This window comes from Tamandua tetradactyla, chromosome 14 (assembly GCF_023851605.1).
Source record: "Tamandua tetradactyla isolate mTamTet1 chromosome 14, mTamTet1.pri, whole genome shotgun sequence".
Lineage (NCBI taxonomy): Eukaryota > Metazoa > Chordata > Mammalia > Pilosa > Myrmecophagidae > Tamandua > Tamandua tetradactyla.
Genome location: NC_135340.1, coordinates 65,790,330 through 65,811,414, shown reverse-complemented (window position 1 = coordinate 65,811,414; position 21,085 = coordinate 65,790,330). Strand labels below are relative to the sequence as shown.

Here is a 21,085-nt window from a genome sequence, read left to right as displayed (position 1 = left end):
ATTCCTGATATTCTTTCAAGCAATGGGGACAACCAAATCAATAGGCCAAGCCCTCAATCTTGGAGTGTGCTCATATGAAACTTATTCCCGCAAAGGATAGATTAAGCCTACTCAAAATTAGGCCTAAGAGTCACCCATAGAAAATCTCTTTTGTTGCTTAGATGTGTCCTATCTCTCTCTCAGCCAACACGGCAAGCAAACTCACTGCCCTCCCCCTCTCTACATGGGACATGACTCCAAGAGGTATAAACCTCCCTGGCAATGTGGGACAGAAATCATAGAATGAGCTGGGACTCAGCATCAAAGGATTGAGAAAACCTTCTTGACCAAAAGAGGGAAAAGAGAAATGAGACAAAATAAAGTGTCAGTGGCTGAGCGATTTCAAATAGAGTTGAGAGGTTATCCTGGAGGTTATTCTTACGTATTATATAGATATTCCCTTTTTAGTTCAGGGTGTATTGGAGAGGCTGGAGGGAAATGCCTGAAACTATGGAGCTTTGTTCCAGTAACCATGTTTCTTGAAGAGGAATGTATAATAATATAGCTTTCACAATGTGACTGTGTGATTGTGAAAACCTTATGTGTGATGCTCCTTTTATCTACGATATTGACAGATGAATAAAAATATGGATTAAAAAATAAATAATGGGGCGGGCCACGGTGGCTCAGCAGGCAGGAATGCTTGCCTGCGATGCCAGAGGACCCAGGTTCGATTCCTGGCGCCTGCCCGTGTAAAAAATAAATAATAGGGGGAGAAACCAGAATGATAGCAAAATTCATGTATAAAAGCTTTATTTAAAACCAAACTGAAGGAACAAAAGCCTAGAAGAAGCTGAAAGCAAGGAGACCTCAAAGAGAAGAGACCAGACTAAGACACCCTATGCCTTGCCACGGGGAAGAGGAGCCAAAGCTCACTGGCATCTAGTCTTTGGGAAGAAAGCTTCACCTTAATAGCACCTTAATTTGGACATTTTCATGGCCTCAAACCATGAGCTACTAAATTCCCATTGCTGAAGCCCACACATTTCATGATGTCTGCTTTAAGTAGCCTGTGAAACTAAAACAACACCTCCAAGAGTTAAGTGATTGTCATTATTATTATAAAACAGCAAAAATCCCTGAGGACCAGGGGTAAAACTTCATATTTACATGTAGTCACTCAGTAAACATTTATCGAATGAAAGAAAAGATGGAGGGAAGGTGTGATATTGTATCCTGGAAGATCAGAATGTCAGAAGGAGCACGTGTTCTTCATGACCTCACAATCAGGAATCATGAGAGAAGGATTCTCTTCTCTCCACTCCATGCAGTCGGGGCTCCTGGCTACCTCACTACAGCAGGACAGTCGCAGTAGTAAGCCACAGGTAGTCGTGTTCTGACATTTGTTTTGCAAAGTTTGTGCTCCAGGAGTCAAACCTGGAGGGTCAGCATCTACTTATACGGATTAAATCAATCTGTGACGCCCTGTACAGGACCTGACAGTGTAGGCATTTAGAAAACTCCACAGAAAGCAGGGTTAAAATGACCACCACAGACAAGGGCCTCCCCAGCCAGGCTCTCCACTAGTCTGCTGGCGGGTAGAGCAGGTAGAGCCCGATCCAGTAGGGTTGTGTGGAAACCGCATCCTTCTGAGTGCTGCTGTAAGGACTAGTTCTGAGGAGGCAACGCTCACAGGCTCTGACCCCGGGTCTAAACAGTTCCTGGAGCCCAGGATCACGCTTCTTGAGAGAGGAACCCGCTCTCTCCCGCTCCAGCAAGATGATGCGTGAGGTGATGCCGACCATCAGTGAAGAGGAAGGCCCCCCAGGAGGAGGTGGGAGCCAGGGATCAAATTCCCCTTTGCAGTCAGATGCAGATTCCCACATGGAACAGTTAATGGTCTCGATGCTGGAAGAGAAGGATCACCTTCCAGACACACTGAAGGAGACACAGGAGACGCTGGCTCTAACCCAGTGAAGATTGAATGAGGTCAGTGATGAGAGAGACTCTTTGCAGAGACAGCTCAATAGTGCACTTCCACGGGAGTTGGCAGGACTTACAAAAGAACACAGTGTGTGCAGGGAACAACTCCTGGAAAAGGAAGAAGAAATTGCTGAGCTCAAAGCCGAAAGAAACAACACCAGGCTATTAGTAGAAGATTTAGAATACCTTGTCTCTAGGCATGAGCGGTCTCTGAGGATGACAGTAGTGAAGAAACAGCGACAGTCTCCAGCGGGTGTATCCAGTGAAGATGAACTTCTCAAAGCACTAAAGTCATTATACAAGCACCAGAAGGCTCTAGAAAAGGTGAGAGAGCAACTACGAGTAGCACTTGAAAGGCGTAGTTTGTTAGAAGAAGAATTAGGTGCCACACGGAAAGAGCTAATGATGCCCAAAGAACAGAATTATCAGGAGAAAACACTAAGAGATGGGATGCTTGATATAAACCATGAACATGAAAATACACCAAACACGAATGGAAGGAGATCTTCTGATGGCTCTTTAAGCCACAAGAAAGACCTTAAGTGTCAAAAATCATAGACCAGCAGTCCACAGAGTATGGCCAACTGAAGGAGTGGGTGGCCATCCTCTCCAGTCAGGTGGCAGAGCTGGAAGAAGATATTAACAGTGCCAGAAAAAATCTCTTCAGATCTGAGGAAATGAACACAAAACTGCAAAGAGATGTCCAAAAGGAAGACATGGAAGAGAGAATCACCACTCTCGAAAAACGCCACCTCGCCACACAGTGTGAAGTTAAATCTGTACAGGACCTCAATGAGAAACTTGAAAATGAAATTGCAAATATAGCATCTATGCATCAACAGACCCAGGATAAAAACCAGCAGTTACAAGAACGCCTGGAATTGGCAGAGCAAAAGCTGCAGCAGACTCTGAGGAAAGCAGAGACCCTCCCCGAGGTGGAAGCAGAGTTGGCCCAGGTGGTGGCAGCCCTGTCCAAGGCTGAAGAGGAACATGGCAAGATTGAAGAAAGGTTACAACAGATGGAGGCACAATTGGAGGAAAAGAACCAGGAGCTGGAGTGGGCAAGGCAGAGAGAAAAAATGAATGAAGAACATAATAAACGTTTATCAGACACAGTGTATAAACTTGTTTCAGAATCTTATGAGAGGCTTCAACTTCATCTTAAAGAGAAAATGGCTACTCTAGAAGGTAAGAATTTTCTTCTAGGGGAAGTTGAAAATGCAAAGCAATTAGAAGAGACCCAATATGATAAAGATCAACTTGTACGAAGCATTGAAGGACTGAGAGCTGATCTAAGCCAAATGAGGCTAAGAGGTGCTTCACTTGATCATGGCCAACCCCACTTAGGCAACATCCCTGATTTCTGGTTCCCCATGGCAGGCAGTCACTCTGATTCTGACTGCACCAGCTCTGTTATGCAGCACACCCAGAAAGGCCAATTAACAGCTCTGCGAGATGAGCCTTCCAAGTTACAAACTCTTAATGAGCAGGATTGGGAATGTGCCCAACAAGATAGTTCTCGGCAAATGTCATACAAGCATTTGAGAGTGGTATGGATGTGTGTGATGGCAAAGATGACAGAGAAACTCTGCTCAGCTCCGTTGATCTGTTGTCACCCAGTGGGCAAGCTAACACCCAGAAGTTAGCCATGATGCATCAGGAAGAGCTGGATGCCATCAACAAGGAGATCAGGGTGATCCAAGAAGAAAAGGAAAACACAGAGCAGCAAGCAGAGGAGATTGAAAGAAGGGTTGGCAGTGGGAGTTTGGACAACCTCGATTGTTTTAGATCACTGGGCTCCATCCCCTCTTACCCTGCTTCTTCGCCAACCAGCTCCTCCTCGCCAGGCAGTGGTCGCTCCACCCCAAGGAAGATTCTGCACAGCCCGGTCCAGGAAGTGGACAGCCTTGGCATCATGGCCCTTTTGCCCACATCCAGAGAAGAGGTACGAGAAGACAAGACAACAGGAACATGTGAAACATCCCCACCTGCCTCCACAAGGTCACTGTGCTTAGAGAGGCTGCACAAGGGAGCTTTGCACACTGTCAGCCAAGAGGATATCAGGGACTTAAGAAACTCTGTGGGCTCACAGGACGGCCACGTGAGCAACCCCAGTAGTAGTAACAGTAGCCAGGACTCACTGCACAAAGCTCCAAAAACGAAGGGAATCAAGTCTTCTATTGGCCGCTTGTTCAGCAAGAAAGAAAAGGGTCGACCTGGGCAAGATGGCAAAGAATCATTAGGACAAGCTGGTGCTTCTGAGGTAGACAATGCATCTCAGGCTAACTTGGGACTTAGCAAATTGGGAGGACAGGCTGAAAAGCACCACAAACTTCAAAAAAGGCATGAATTGCCAGAGGAAGCCCGGAGGCAGGGCACAATGGGATGGGCCCACTGGTGCTCTTTGGCTGGAGCTCTGGATTAGGATGCCAGCCTGGTACATGGAGGCCTGCTGAGCAAACATGAAAAGTGGGGCTATCATATCAGCCCTGTCAGATACTGAGATACAGCGTGAAATTGGCATCTGCAACCCTCTGAGGTTGCAGAGACTGGCAATTCAGGAAATCATGTCGCCAACCAGTCCTTCGGCCCCTCCTACATCAAGAACGACACTTGCATTCGGGGACATGAACCACGAGTGGATCAGCAATAAGTGGCTCCCCAGCCTGGGCCTTCTGCGTTACTGCAGCTATTTCATGGATAGCCTTGTGGATGTGCGGATGCTGGATCACCTGACCAAAAACGACCTTCAAGGCCAGCTAAAAGTGGTTGATAGTTTTCACAGGAACAGTTTTCAATGTGGAATAATGTGCGTATGAATGTTAAACTATAACTGGAAAGAAAGAAAATCAGAATGAAATAAAAGACCAGCTTGTCTGGAGCAATGAACAAATGATTCACTGGGTCCCGTCAATTGGTCTGAAAGAGTCTACAAACTGTCTTTCAGTGAGTGGCCTTCACGGTGCCCTTGTGGCCTTAGGTAACAACTTTGATTTTAGTGCAAAGCTTTGTTGTTACAGATCCCTACACAGAATGCACACAGGTTCGTGCTATCTTGGAAAGAGAACTTCACATTTTGGTCATGGGTACCTACAGAAAGTTTGATGAAGATGGTGAAAAAGTTGTAGGAGAGCACATTCATGGAGAAAGAAGTTTAGACCAAAGGACATCGTGGATTAGCAGCTAGATCAGTAGGGCCTCTCCCGGCGAACTTCAGAGTCACTTCTTCTATGTCTTCATGCTCTATGCAGCCAGAGAAGATGCAGATGGACAGCAACGTGTCAGGAACACGGAGGCTGGGCTCTGCCACAGTCAGGACTTATGCCTGCAAAAGCCTTCTGGTGTTTCCCCACACTACTTCTATGGATGACTATGCAGCCTGTGGAATCCAACAGACTACATTTTAGAACCCAGTCAGATTTTTAATCTGTTAATTCTTGGCTATATGGATTCTAAAATATTTTATTACTGAGTTTTTAATTAGTGAAAAATTCATGAGTACCACAGAGAAAATATTTTAGAATTTAATGTTTCTTATATTTATGTAAGCTTATGACTTCATTTATATATTTACTTACTTTTTCATGTATATACAGGTTATAAATTTATGTTCAAAACAATTCATGTTCTTATACCTAGTTTTTCAAAAGAATGTATTGTAATGCTTGTATAGGTCTATTTACAAAAAATCTATATTGGTTCATGGGATTTATACATACAAGCATTATGTATCTGGGGCCTCAGCTGGAAAATTCAAAGACCAAAGGCTGGAATTATCTGAAGTCTCCTTGACTCACATATTTGGCTGTTATCGTGTGTCTGCTGGAGACCTCAGTTACTCTCCATATGGCAAGTTTGGTCTTCCTCACAGAATTGTGGCTGCCAGGTTTCACTATGGTAAAGTTGCTATTTTTTCATTTTTAACTAATGAGTATCTTAGAGGACAGATAGTTGAAGACTATATAAATATCCATTCTTCATTCATACTTCCATCCACCAATTTTAACATCCATTGATGACATTTTTGCCTGCAAACCCTTTTTTAAAAAGCTAGTTTATTTCAAAGACATTTCTTCAAAAAGTTCAAACTCCAAACAGCAATTTGTAGGAATGCAGAATCCATTAGTTTGTGTTACAAGCCTTGGTCTTTGAAAAAGCCTTGCTTTTATAGATTAATAATCTTTTCTAATTAGATAGGTTTTAAAAATTTATCATACTTGTAATTGCATTTCTACCAATACAGACTGAAGTTGAACATTTTCTCATGTGTGAATAAATCGTATTTCCTGTTTTGATAACTGTTTTTCCTATTTATTTATTCCATATTTACTTGTAGGAAGGAAAATAATTGTGGGATAAAGATTTATATAAAGGAACATTCCCTCTTATCAGTTGTACAAGTAGAAACACTTTTCCCAGATTAGTGTTTGCCTTTTGTCTTCTAATTTTGTTTGGGTTTTCCTTTTTATGCCTAATTTTCAGTTGTTTCTATGCAGTAGAATTCACCAGTCTTTGTGTGTGTGGGCACGTGCGTATCTTCTAAAAAGAGACTTCCCATTCTGAGGTTATTAAACTGCTCACATTTTTATATAATACTTTTATTATTTCATTTTTTTAGTTTGGTATGTTTGATCCATCTGGAATTTATTTTGGTGTAAAAACTGAGTTAAAGATCCAACTTTTTTTTCCAGATAATGTTCCAGTAGTCTCAACACCATTAAATGAATGATCCACCTTTCCCCTACTGATACTACTTTTTATCGTACACTAAATTTCCATATGGATTTGATATATGCACTGGTTTAAAACTGTTATGTACCCTAGAAAAGCCATTTTCTTTTAATCCTGATTCAGTATTGTAGGGTAAGACCTCTTGGTTAGGTTGGGTCCATGGAGATGTGATATGCCCGATTATGGATGTGACCTTTTGATTAGATCATTTCCATAGAGATGTGTCCTCGCCCATTCTCTTGATTAGTTTAGTGGAGTTCTTTAAGAGGGTAATATTTTGAAGAAATCTCATATACAGACATTTGGAGATGCAGAAGATGCCAGAAGCCCCAGGAGATACCAGAAGCTGACAGAGCTGTATGAAACCAGGACACAGATGTTTGACGAGAGGAAATCTCTGGCCCCAAGGGATGCTAAGCTAAGAGATGAAACCCAGAGTCTTGCCCCAGAGAAGATAAGTGAGAGCCAATAGATGCTTAGAGAGGAAGCCACTGGAATCAGAAGCTGGAAGCAACACAACCAGGAGCAAGGACCACCAGACACCATCCATGTGCCTTCCCATGTGACAGACATCGGCTTTTCTTTGGAGTTAAGTATCTTTCTATGGATGCCTCAGTTTGGATGTTTTTAAGGCCTTAGAACTTCAAACTTGTAACTTAAGAAATCCCTTTTATAAAAGCCAATCCATTTCTGGTATATTGCATTCCAGCAGTTTTAGCAAACAAACAGTATGCATTGGCATTCCATATGTGTTCTAGTCTGTATTGTTGATCTAATTATGTTCCCTGATTTTTTAATTGTAGATTTTTAATACATTTTACTATCTGGTAGGACTAGACCCATCTCATTGCTCTTTTTTTTTCCACAATTTTTCGCTCCCAAAGTATTCTTGCTTGTTTTTCCATGTGAACTGGTTTTTTCTTAGAACATTTGCATCGATTTAGAAAAAGAAATAAAAAGACCACAGAAAAATAAATAAAACGATAATAGAGAAAAAAAGTTATACATACATTCGGCACATGTGAACTTTATAATTAATTTATATGTTTAAAAAATGTGAAGTATGATAGCATATACTTAGGGAGACTTGACATCTTTATAATACTGACTATTCCTATACAAGTGTGGAAGCTTAAACACAGGAGACCTTTCCATTGTTTAAAGCTTCTTTCGGTTTTCTTTGTGCAGTTTAAAATAGAATTTTAAAGTTTTCTTTATATAAATCTACTTACATGAGTAAATTTATGGAGTTTTTCTTAACCTGTTTTGTCATTCTTGTAAATGCATCCTCCTATCATATCTTCTGATTGCTACTTACATCCAGTAAAATGGGTTCATAGTTTCTCTAAGTTTACATCATTTAATGGAGGGAAGAGGATTGTATTTCTTTCTTCTATCAATCACTAATCCACAATGGTAGGAACCAAATCTAGGGCTACATATTAAAAGCAACCTCAGGTAGTTTTTTGTTCTTTCTTGATAGGATAAAATGAAACATTCAGCACAATGAGTATTGGACAGAATATATAACTATTGAATAAGTGTGCTGGTTTGAATCTATTATGTACCCCAGAAAAGCCACGTTTGAATCCTGATCCAATCTTGTGAAAGCCATTTCTTTTAATCCTGATTCAATAACAAAGGTTGGAATCTTTTAATTAGATTTTCTCCAGGTAGATGTGACACACCCAATTGGGGGTATTAACCTTTGATTAGATGGAATGTGACTCCACCCATTACAGGTGGGTATTGATTAGATTACTAGAAACCTTTAAAAGAGGAAACATTTTGGAGAATGACAGAGAAAACAGAGCCCAAGAGAAATGACAGAAGCCTCAGAACCAATAAACTTCACAGCAGAGCTGGCACAAGATGCAGACACATGGAGAACAGAGACACAGGTGTTTGGAGATGCGTGGAGCCCAGCAGATGTTGCCATGAGATGTTAAGCAGGCCAGAACCTGGAGAGAGCCAAGGGAGGTCAAGAGATGAAAGCAAGTCCTGGAGAAGTAAAGTGAGAACCCTCAGTAGAACAGAGGCTGAATGCAATGGAGCCCAGGAGCAAGGGACTCGTGTACCTTCCCAGCTGACAGAGGTGTTGCAGATGCATCCACCTTCCTTGAATTAAGGTATCTCTCCCCGGATGCCTTAGGTTGGACACTTTCACTTCCTTAGAACTGTAAACCTGTAACTTATTGAATCCCCCTTTACAAAAGCCATTCCAGTTCTGGTATACTGCATTCTGGCAGCTTACAAACTAACATAATAAGTAAAGCCAATGTTTAAAAAACATCTTTGGCTGATATTAACTGTACAGCCCCTGTTAATACAAACAAGGAAATAGTGAGGAAGGAGAAACAAAGAGGGGCAAAACGATGAAGAATTTGCAGTATTTGTCAAAGAGCACAATTCACCCATTCACTTGGTTTATGGACTTTCTAGTCATTGCACTGATTTTAACAACAAAAAAAACCAGGTGCCCGCAAATAGTTTCTGGATCTTTTCATACTCTAATTCATAGCTTGCAAACTCAGATGCCTCAAGGGACCAGGCAGATGATATAAATGAGTGAAGCTGACTTGTAGATAGAAAATAGGGAAAGTGGGGACTGGGGCAAAATGGATCCCTCATGCCCCTGAACAGGGACAGCTCTGTGCCAGTCGGTCACTTCCATGTGGTAATCAAGATCTAAGTCACTGGAAATTCCAATTCTTCAGGAGAAGCCAGAAATCCAGATTCAATATGTGAGCATTCCCAATTTTTTAAAGCTGGCTCAAATTTTAGAAAATGAAAACACTGTGTAGACCAGACGTAACCCAGGCCCTCTGGCCAACCTATATAAGGTCCCTTCCTGCTCTAACCCTTACTTCTGGAATCTTCCTTCTGACTCACAGATCCGAGTAGCCTGTGGCAGTGATAATCACTCTCCATGCTGCGGTGGTACTCAGATCAGACCAGGTGGAATCTAGTCTAGGCCAGATTTTGGCTAAAGACCATGCTCCCACTCCTGTTTAATGGGATGATTAAATAGCCTTTCACCAGAAATAGGAATAGAAAATTAACTTCTGAACTTTAACATTCTTCAGTTGTGGACACAACCAGTACTAGGAAGCAGCCAATTTCATAATGGCCTCCTCCAATGAAAAATAACCTGGACCCTGTCATTTGATGCATGATTGTACTCAAAACACACTCAGTACGCATACAGCGATCCTTCCATCATTTGTCACATTTGTAAAAAGAATCCTCCAAATCTAGCATGCTGTAAAAAATGAAAGTTTATCTTTAAGAGCGTCATCTTTTAGAATAGACCTATCGATCTACAACATTTGAATAGTGATTTGCAATTTTCAAAGTGTCTCTTGTCCTCTTCTTATTCAATCCTGAAACAACCCTGTGGGAAGAGGTGTTATGATAATCCTAATTTTACAGGTAACAAAGCTGAGATCTGGAAGGTTCAGTGGCTTGCCTACTGCCCCCCATCTAGAAGGCAGAGACCCTGTGTGACCCCAGGATCCCACTAGCATTGTCTGTGGCCCCTGGGTGTGGCTATTTAACACAGTGACTGCTGCTGTCTGGCAGCCCTGGGAAAGAAGCAAAATAAAATCATGTCGTTCTGTTCATGCAGCTTAAACAGCATCTTTAAGGGTGGGCCATGGTGGCTCAGCAGGCAAGAATGCTCGCCTGCCATGCCAGAGGACCCAGGTTCGATTCCCGGTGCCTGCCCATGTTAAAGAAAAGCATCTTTGACATCTTCAAATTATTGATCAAGTAGCCTGCAGAACAAGGCTTTACCCTGTGTGAAAATTATGTAGGAAGAAAGTGACTAAAGTGCTGTCTCTTTCAATTCTCAGGACAAGGAAGAAACAAACCCCACAAAATCATAAGAAAGAAACTGAGACACAGACAAAACTCTGAAAGGGGGCCTTTTAGAACCCCTTGATTATGAGTTGTTAAAGAAAAAGACAGGCTGAATAGTGCCTGGTTAGAATAGGTCAATTAAGTTGTTGGGTAAGATAGTTTGTATATTTATTTTGGACATTTTTCCCACTCTATAGAGATATATTTGGTTAAATTTTCAGTTCTACATTATAAACTTGTGTGCTGTTGTTGTTGTTTTTAACAAATAGGAATCTATCCTTGTAGAGCTGGAATACCATGAGGCTAATTTTTTAATCGCAATAAGCAAGCCCTCTGCAAAAGACTGCAAGTGATTCTTTGTCGCCACCTACTGGACGTTGCTAACTGAGAAAGAGCAGAGAAGAGCTCCTACATGCTTAGAGTCCCCAAGCACGTTATACCCCTCAGTGAGACATGTGACAGCCGCTGAGAGCCAGTCTCAGAGGGCCAAGCCACAGTGTGTGTCGTTCCTGATTAGAAGCACATAGCATTTAAAAGATCTCAAAAAATGTCTTGTAGCATTTTGTGCCTGGAGTGAAGCATCATAAATTGAAAACTCTCGCAGCTAATGTGTGTCATCATCTGCTGTCCAAGGTTATTTTCACATTTTCCCCTTAACGAGAATGTTATGTCATTAAGTGCTACAACTTAAATGTTTATACCCTGAATAAGGGACCATTCGAGCTGACAGCATCCCACATCCAAACCTGAGTCAGTCGAATCTTCTGGGGTTTAAATCCTGCCCCTCCTCTTCTCTAGCCAAATACAGCCTGTCATCCAGGCTGAACATTTTGCTTTCAAAATCCTTTTTTATTTTATTTTATTTTTATTAGAGAAGTTATAGGTTTGCAGGAAAAAGCATGTAGAAAATACAATTTCCATGTACTACCTACCCGCCCACACAATTTTCCCATAATTTAACACTTTACATATATTATTATAACTACATTTATTATATAGTATATATTTATTATATGGTATGTATTATATATATTATAGTCCATAGTTTGCTTTGCGGTTCACTACTGGTTTTATACAGTCCTGTGATGATTTTAAATTTTTATTCTAGTAACATACATACAACCCCAAATTTTCCCTCTTAACCACATGCAACTATATAATCCAGTGGTATCATTATATTCACAATTATTGTGGTACCATCACCACCATCCAGTAGCAAAACTTTTCCGTCATTCCAAACAGAAATACTATGCCAGTTAAGCATTAACTCCCCATCCCTACCCCCACCCCAGCACCTACTTTCTGACTCTATAAATTTGTTTATTCTAATTATTTCATACCAGTGAGACCATACAATATTTGTGCTTTTGTGTCTGACTTATTTCACTCAACATGATGGCTTCAAGGTTCCCATCCATGTTGGCACATCTATTAGAACGTCATTCCTTTCTGCAGCTGAATAATATTCCATTGTGTGTATATACCACATTTTGTTTAACCACTCATCAGTTGATGAACACGGGTTGCTTCCACCTTTGGGAAATTGTGAATAATGCCGCTATGGACATCGGTGTGCAAATATCTGCTCAAGTTCCTGTTTTCAACGATTTGGGATATACACCTAGTCATGGGATTGCCAGGCCATATTCTATACCTACCTTCCTGAGGAACTGCCAGACTGTCTTCCAGAGCAGCTGCACTATTTTACATCCCCATCAGCAATGAATGAGTATTCCTATTTCTCCACATCCCGTCCTACACTTGTAATTTTCCATTTCTTGAATAGCAGTCATTCCAAAGGGTGTGAAATGATATTTCATTGTTGTTTTGATTTGTATGTCCCTAATGGCTAATGATGCTGAACATCTTTTCATGTGTCTTTTTGGCCATTTGTATATCCCCTTTGGAGAAATACCTATTCAAGCCTTTTGCCTGTTTTTAATAGTTGTTTGTCTTTTTCTTGTTGAGTTGCAGCAGTTTTTAATATATTCTGGATATTAAACCCTTATCAGATATGTGGTTTCCAAATATTTTCTCCCATTCTGTAGGTTATCTTTTTACTTTCAAGATGAAGTCACTTGATGCAAAAAAGTTTTTAATTTGGATAAAGTTCCACTTATCTATTTTTTTGTTGTTGCTCACACTTTAGATGTGAAGTCTAAAACATCTTACCTAACAAAAGGCCCTGAAGATGCTTCCCTACGTTTTCTTGTAGGAGTTTCATGGTTTTGCTTCTAATATTTAGGTCTTTGATCTATTTTTAGTTAATTTTTTGTATATGGTGTTAGAGGTAGGAGTCCGTCTTCCTTCGTTTCCACAAGGAATCAGCATCATTTGTTGAAGAGACTATTCTTTCCGCCATTGAGCAGACTTGGCACCCTTGTTAAAATCAATTACCCATAGATATGAGGGTTTATTTCTAAACTCTTAATTTGATTCCATTTATCTATACATCTATAAGCTTCTCTTTGTGCCAGTACCATGCTGTTTTGATTACTGTAGCTTCATAATAAGTTTTCAAATTGGGATGTGAACTACCAACTTATGTTGAACCACCCTTCATACTTGGGAAACACCCCACTTGATCATGATGATACTTCTTTTAATGTGTTGTTGCTGGATTGTTTACCAGTATTTTGTTGAGGATTTTTGCATTTTTATTTGTAAGGGATATTGGTCTATAATTTTCTTTTCTTGTGGTATCTTTTTCTGGCTTTGATGTAGAAAGATACTGGCCTCACAGAAAGAGCTAGGAAGTGATCCCTCTTCAATTTTTTTGAAAGATTGAGTGTTGCTGGTCTGAATTCTTCTTGGAATGTGTGACAAAATCCACCAGTGAAGCCATCCGGTCCTGGACTTTTCTTTGTCGGGAAATTTTGACTACTGATAGTGCTGGTTTGAAAGGCTTTATGTACCCTAGAAAAGCCATGTTTTGATCCTAATCAATTTTATGGGAGAAACCGTTTCTTCTAATCCCTGTTCAGCACTATAGGTTGGAAACTTGATTAGGTTATCTCCACGGAGATGTGACTCAATCAATTGTGGGTATTAAAGTTGGTTAGAAGAAGATATGTCTCCTTCCAATCTATGTCTTGATTAGTTGACTGGAATCCTATTAAAAAGAAAACATTTTAGAAAGAGTGCCTTTTTGAGAATGAGGACAGAGCCGCAGAACCGCAAGAAAATGACAAGAGAACCAGAGTCCACCAGAGAGCAACCTTTGGAGATGAAGAAAGAGAAGGCCACTGGGGAGCTCATGAAGTAAGAGATCTGAAGAAAAGGCCAGCAGACATGACCATGTTCACCACGTGCCTTCCCAGTTGAGAGAGAGACACTGAACTCATTGGCCTTTCTTGAGTGAAGGTAGCCTCTTGATGGTGCCCTAGTTTGGACATTTTCATAGACTTGCTTTAATTTGGAAATTTTCATGGCCTTAGATCTGTAAACTAGCAACTTATTATATTCCCCTTTTAAACTTTTGTTGCATCCTATACGTTTTGGTATGTTATGTTGTGTTTTCATTCACTTCAAGATATTTCCTAATTTTCCTTGTTATTTCTCTTTTTGGCCCAACTGGCTGTCTAAGAGTACATTGTTTAATTTTCACTTTCGTGAATTTTCCAGTTCTCCTGTTACTGACGTCTAGCTTCATTCCATTGTAGTCAGAGAAGACCCATGGTATGATTTCAATATTTTTGCATTTAGTGAGACTTGTCTGTGACCTAATACATGGTCTATTCTGGGCGGTCCCTGTGCACTAGAGAAGAATGTGGATTCTGCTGCTGTTGGGTGAAGTGTTCTTGCCTGTTAGGATTAATTGGTTTATAATGTTGTTCAAGTATTCTATTTCCATACTGACCTTCTGTCTAGGTGTTCTATCCATTATTGAAAGTAGTGTATTGAACTCCGCCATCGATGTAGAGCCACCTATTTCTCTCTTCAAATGTGTCAATATTTGTTTCATATATTTTGGGTCTCTGCCAGTAGGTATATATTTTTAAGTCTGCCAAAGCTGCCAGAATGTAACACACCAGAGATGGATTGGCTTTTAATAAGGGGATTTATTCAGTTAAAATTTATAGTTCTTCAAAGGAAAGGCAGCTAACTTTCATCTGAGGTTCTCTGTTACATAGGAAGGCACATGGTGATGTCTATTGGTCTTCTCTCCTGGCTCCTGGGTTCCAACGGCTTTCCCTTGGGTGATTCCTTTCTGCATTTCCAAACATCTGAGTTGCCCGTGCTGAGATGAGGTATGCTGAGCTGCTGAGCTCTCTTCTGACCTCTCTCTTTTAAGCCTCCAGCTAATTAAATTAAACCTCCCTCATTTGAGAAGGCACTCCCCTTAGCTGACTGCAAATATAATCAGCCATAGATGAATTTCACATGCTGATGATTTAAGGCAACAAGAACAGAACAACGGGGCATCATCACCTGGCCAAGTTGACACCTGAACCTAACTACCACAGTACATATATATTTATAATTATTATGTCCTCTTGTTAAATTGACCCATTTATCCATAGTTACTTACTTTATCCCTTGTAACATTTTTTATCTTAAAATCTATTTGATATTAGTACAGCTACTCCAGCTTTCTTTTGGTTACTACCTGCATGGTATATTTTTCTCCATCCTTTCACTTTCAACCTCCTAGTGTCCACTTTATCCATCATACTTTAAGCCTTCTTTATCTCTTTCACTGCTTGATTCAAAAGCCTTCAAAGTTCCCTTCTTCATCTATTCAGCTCATCCACTAAAGCATTGTGCTCAGAGTTGCAGACATGGATGGGATTCAGTTCCTGGCTGTAAGGAGTTTTGACTGAAGAAGACAGTCCAGCTGCCCCATGATGATAAGGGCTGCCCAAAGCCAGTATAAAGGACTGTCTTGGATTTATAGGGCTGCCTGAAGAAAGCATCACAAAGGTGGCTTAAAATAACAGAAACGTATTATCTCACAGTTCTTGAGGCTAGAAGTCTGAAACCAACGTGTCTGCAGGGCCATGCTCCAAATAAAACCTTTAGGGGAGAATCTTTCCTTGCCTCTTCTGGCTTCTACTGTTTGCCAGCAGTTCTTGGTATTTCTCGGCTTATTGATGCATCTCCTCAGTCTCCATCTTCACATAGACTGCTTCCTGTGTCTCTCCTCCTTTTCTTGTAAGAATATCAGACATATTAGATTACAGCCCATCCTAATTCTGTATCACCTCATCTTCTTTTTTTTTTTTTTCCTGGCAGCATAATATTTGTATAATTTTTTTCCTCACCAAAGTGGTTAATAGCAGTAGCAAAAGGCATTGATACATACATTAGATGTGAAAACGAAAGAAAAAAACGAAGGGCTTGAAGGATTCTATTTTTGGACACATCCGCAAAAACCACATTCACAGACACAGGAGGGCAGGACTTCAACATATCTTTTGGGGGACACAATTCAACCCATAACAGGAGAGTGCAGCCAGGAGGTGGTTTCCAAGAGAAGAATACATTCACTTGGGACCCTGAAAGATGGGTTCAAGTTTATCAGCAGTGCGGAAGGGATGTTCAGGCAGAGGGAGCCACGGGCAGAAAGGCACAGAGGGATGAAAGTGCCTGAGGTTCAGGGACTACAGTCCTTCAGCATGGCCAGAGAAGAGGTGTGTGGCTGGCATGACAATGACCCAGATTCTGACTGAATCACTGGCTATGCTGGCCATATGTTCATCACCACATGGGCTTATCATTCCTGAGATTTCCTGAGGCAGTAAGAACTAATAATAAGGATCCAGTGAATGAAATCCCACAGAGCCACTTCTGACTCTCATTTTGCGTGCTGCTGCACTGATGTGGCTGGGATGTCTGAACCCAGCAGGCATTGCCAACCCAGGCTCCAGGAACAAGACTCATATTCACAAGTCACAGTATGGACTGAGTTGGTGTTAGTTGTAGACAATTCATTTAAAAGGGACCAGTGGATTCACTCTCCCTATTGGCTCCCAAGGCAGAGTTCTAACTGTCCCCTGATAATCGCCAAGTGTCCAAGAGAACTGGAAGGCCCCTTGGTTTGTCTTCCTATTCCTAGCCCATAATTTTACCAACCCATCTGTGAACAGGGCTCCAACTGTTTTTAGAAACCAGGAGGCCCAATAACTGGCCCTGGACCAAGGCTTTTCCATTCTCTGTGCTCTGAGGGACTGGATTAACCTTACCACATTGGAGAGGCAGTTGATATTTAGTGAAGTCATTTCAAATACAATGGCAGAGCCATCTTGAGGAAAGGGAGGTGAGATGCCCTTATATCAGTCAAGATCATGGCAGTAAAGATATAGGTAATTTGGGGTGAGTTTAATACAGGAATTATTTACAAAGTGGTAGACAAAGAGTAGGGAAATCTGTACTTTCTGATGACAGTAAGGCCTAGAACTATCAGTACAACCTCTGGTTTGAAGAGGCGAGAAGAATAATAGGTTATCAGAACCCAGAGAAGGGCAGCTGTCTGAATGGAGCTGGGACCCTCAAAGGAGGGACAGAGCCAGCTTTGCCACCCTACAGAAAGGCAATTGGGGAAATGAATACCCAAACCTCATACTTCTCCCTCTCTCTGGTCTCCTACTGGGCTCACTGTTGGTGAAACCCAACCAGAGCCTGTTTGTGTGGTTCAAACAGATCAAGTGTAGAATGGAGAAGGGTGGAAAGTAGGAGGGGAAGATCTGCAGCACACTTGCATATGTACACAGAGAAGATTTTGGAAATAAAGCTGCCTTCTGAGAGTTAAATTCTGGACTCAGCACATCATAGGTCAATCAGCCAAAGATGTGTAAAGACACTGTAGTGGAGGCTGGGTTGAACCACTCAGGACTGAGGCATTGATTCCCCCAGCTGTGGGAATATTGGCTCAGATGAGATTTTCTCCACTATTTGCTCTCAGTTGAATAGGGCTGCTTCATCCAAGGTCATGTCCCTTTTTTAGAGGTCCACTGACTGGGGGAATCAGTGGGGGGACAAAAGTCATGCCCCATACCTTGATACAGAACAACTCAGGGATCATCCCAGCTCCAGAGTTTGCCATGGGATTGGCTAAGAACTTTATTGTGACTGCATCACAGCTCAACCTTTCCCTCTGCCTAATCCTATTTCCTTCACTCACCCACAGGTGTTAGTCCCAAGAGAACTCCCCAATAAAACTTCCTGCACACAAATCTCTCTCTCAGAGTCTGCTTTCCAGAAAACCTGATATGCAACTTAGGGAGCCTGGTTTCCATTCAAACAGGACCTGAAGGTATTAACATAGTTTAAGAAGGAAGTTGGTCAGCCTTGGAAGCCCCATGAGGGTAGTCACTTGTCCGCGACTTCTCGCTCAGCGTCAAGCCCCCGGCCGGCGGGTGAGACAATGAGGAGAGACAGAGAGACGCAGACAAATCCGCGCTGGTGAGAAACACAGATCCAAGACACGTAGCAGTTGTAAGCACAGACCTTTACTGGAGTTAAGCTTGCATTCTCTGTTACAGGTTCCGCGCGGGACAAGATACCCCGCGGGGGAACAACCTCTATGCGGCCGTCAGGCACGGCTCCCTGTGGGTCGTCTCCACCCACCCTGTCCGGGTAACCTCTTATATACTGTGCCCAAACCCAATAGGTTAGTGCCACGTATACAGAGGTGATTGGAAGATAGGGTTGGTGGGCGCGTACGTCATACGCGGAAACAGGATGCGGGCGCCATCTTGACTCACTCGATGGGCGGGGGGAACTCTAGAGCAGGCTGCAGCGCGACCACTAGGCCCAACCCGGGAGGCGGCTCTCCACAGTCACTGACAGTGCCCACCCAAGCACTGTCCTTGGAGAATGAACCTTGTCAGAGCATCACACACTTCCATTCTACCTGGCAGAACTCTTCCTTCTTGGGGAGATGGCAGTGTAGGGCTGCTGGAATCTGGTGTCATTAAATGCAATCCACATTCTGTAACTATCTCCCCTCTTTCCTTGTTCATGCTCAAATTGACTCTCATTTCCCTTTCTGTGCACTTCGCCTGTGGAGAGTGGATGCCCTGAATAAGAAGTCCATCTAGCAGTTACAGTTTCTTGTTTTCAACCAGCACATTGACATTTAGGCTTAGAGTCAGTCTCTTGCAAACTCTTTAAGTCTGAGTGGATTGACTGGTGCTGAGATAGTGAAGAGGACATATGTCCAAGCCCACAAGGCAGAGTCCAAAACTTGGAAGATGGTCAATTCACTATAGCAACGCCCTTCTGCGCATTTCTTGGTGGAAAAACAGTCCACTGCTTTTTAAGATACTTCCACTTTGACTTTCAAATGTTTATAGACAATTCTGCTTCCACCAATTTAACCCCTGCTCAATTTAAACCCACTAGGAAAAGACCTTCTCCCTAATGCCTTCCCTCCAATTCCCCCTCTTGACCTTAAAGTCAAGGGAGATAACTATCTGGGAAATTGTAAGAGCTTTTCCATAAGCAAAGGAAACTAAAGGAATTGAGAACATTCCCTGGGGCAAACCATGACTAAGACTCTACCGGGAGGAGATATTGACAATATACTTTGTTTTAGTTTGTTAATGCTATCAGAAATGCAAAATACCAGAAATAGCTTAACTTTTTATAAAGGGAATTTATTAAGTTACAAGTTTACAGTTCTAAGGCCATAAAAACATACAAACTAAAGCATCCAGAAAAAGATACCTTGACTCAAGAAATGGCTGATGACGTCCAGGGTTTCTCTGTCAGTTGGGAAGGCACACGTCTACTAGCTTTCTCTCCTGGCTTCTGATTTCAAACAGCTTCCTCAGGGGCATTTTCTTTCTGTATCTCCAAACATCTCTGTTTGTGTCAGCTCTGAAGCTTTTTCCAAAATGGTTCCCTCTTAAAGGACTCTAGTAAGTGGCCCACCTTGAGTAGGTGGAGACACATCTCCATGGAAACCACCTAATCAAAAGGTCTCATCCACAACTGGGTGGGTCATATCTCCATGGACACAACTTAATCAAAAAGATCCCACCCATTTCATGCGGGAGACTTGGGTTCGATTCCCGGACCACGGCACCCATAAAAAAAAAAAAATCCCACCCAACAATATTGAATCAGGATTAAAGAACATGGTTTTTCTGAGGTATACAACCAGCACAAGCTTTAAAAGGAATAATTTTCATAAATAATACCCTTGGAATAAAGGAGATGGATTGGCTAGTAAGTGCTTTCTGACTTCACTTTAAAATGTCAACCGTAATGTGATAAATATCCTAAGCAAACAGCCAATCAAAATTGTGTCTGCCCACTCTGCTCTTTGCCACTGAAGAACATCTATCCTGCCTCCAGTCCCTCAGAGTAGAAGGCCAGGCTACTGCCCTCCAGATCTCATCTTTGAAAAATAGAATTTTAGATAGACATTTACTATTTCTCATAGTCCATGTGTTTCTTTGGGATGGGGAATACTCTTCAAGTCTCTGCTTTTGCAAATTAACTTCAAAATGGAACTGAGGACCTTGCTTCCATCTGTATACCACCTTTATCTCCTCTTCTCAACCTCTTCATTAGATTCTCATCTCCCTCTCTGAAGTATGGGTCCCCAGAGGCTACTAGAGCTCATGAGGAGAACATGTATGACTCTGGTCACTTGGTCAATGGAGGCGACTTTCTCTAGGGCAGGTCTTCTATGCCAGCTGGACCTAGTGACTTTACTTAAGATGCTTTAGGAAGTCCTGCCCCAGAGAGCAGCAGTACCAGAGAAGAGCTCCAGCTACCTTACCAAGCTTCTCTTTTACTCCTAAAGAAAAGGAGGCTCAGGGAAGTGAAGTGATCTGAGTCTAGGTTTTCTGATTCCTAGACCAGCATACCTTCCACTAGGACATCTGCCAAGCTGTTTTCATTTGCACACTAACTCAATCACGTATTTAGCCAGCCACTTACTAAGCAAATATTCACTAAACCCCTCCCATAGACAAGCACAGGGCTGCGTTCACTAAGAATTGCTGGAAAGGTTTAGTGCTGGGTGGAGAGGAGCCATAGGCAGGGACATCCAGGTGGGCATGGGGCAAGTCGTGTGAAAGCATCCTGTGTTCACAAGAGGCCTTACCACTAAGATATGATAGGAGAGGACTCGGAAAGGCTAGATGAAGGTACTAAGGAGCAACGGCCCATCTCAGCTTTGTAGGGGGCAGGACTTCCATGCACTCAGCTTCCAGTCCCCAAGAGCAGAGGACTGACACTGCTACTCAGGAACAGCTACATAACTTGTGGGCCCAATGCAAAATTAAAATGTGTAGTACCTTGTGCAAAAAACCTCAAAGTGACTTCAAGACACTGACAGCAGAGCACTGAACTGTGCACGGGGTCCCTCTAAGTGCAGAGCATGTGAGAGTACACAGATCACACACTCATGAAGCTGGCTCTGCTTGCTTGCTCTTCAACTTTATCATTTCACTGATAAAGTAAAGGGATGTCAGACTGCCAACCACCTAATCCAGGCACTTCCTTGAAACAAACGTGGAAGCCAAGGCTCAGAGAGGTGAAATGCTTTCTTTGTGGTCTCCTAGCTGGAGTTTCA

The 21,085-nt window shown here is 42.0% G+C and overlaps 1 pseudogene; it reads left to right on the top strand.

Annotated features, from left to right (window-relative positions):
- Nucleotides 1-1,310: 1,310 nt before the first annotated feature.
- Nucleotides 1,311-6,244, top strand: LOC143656109 (liprin-alpha-1 pseudogene; annotated as a pseudogene).
- The last annotated feature ends 14,841 nt before the right edge of the window (nt 6,245-21,085 follow it).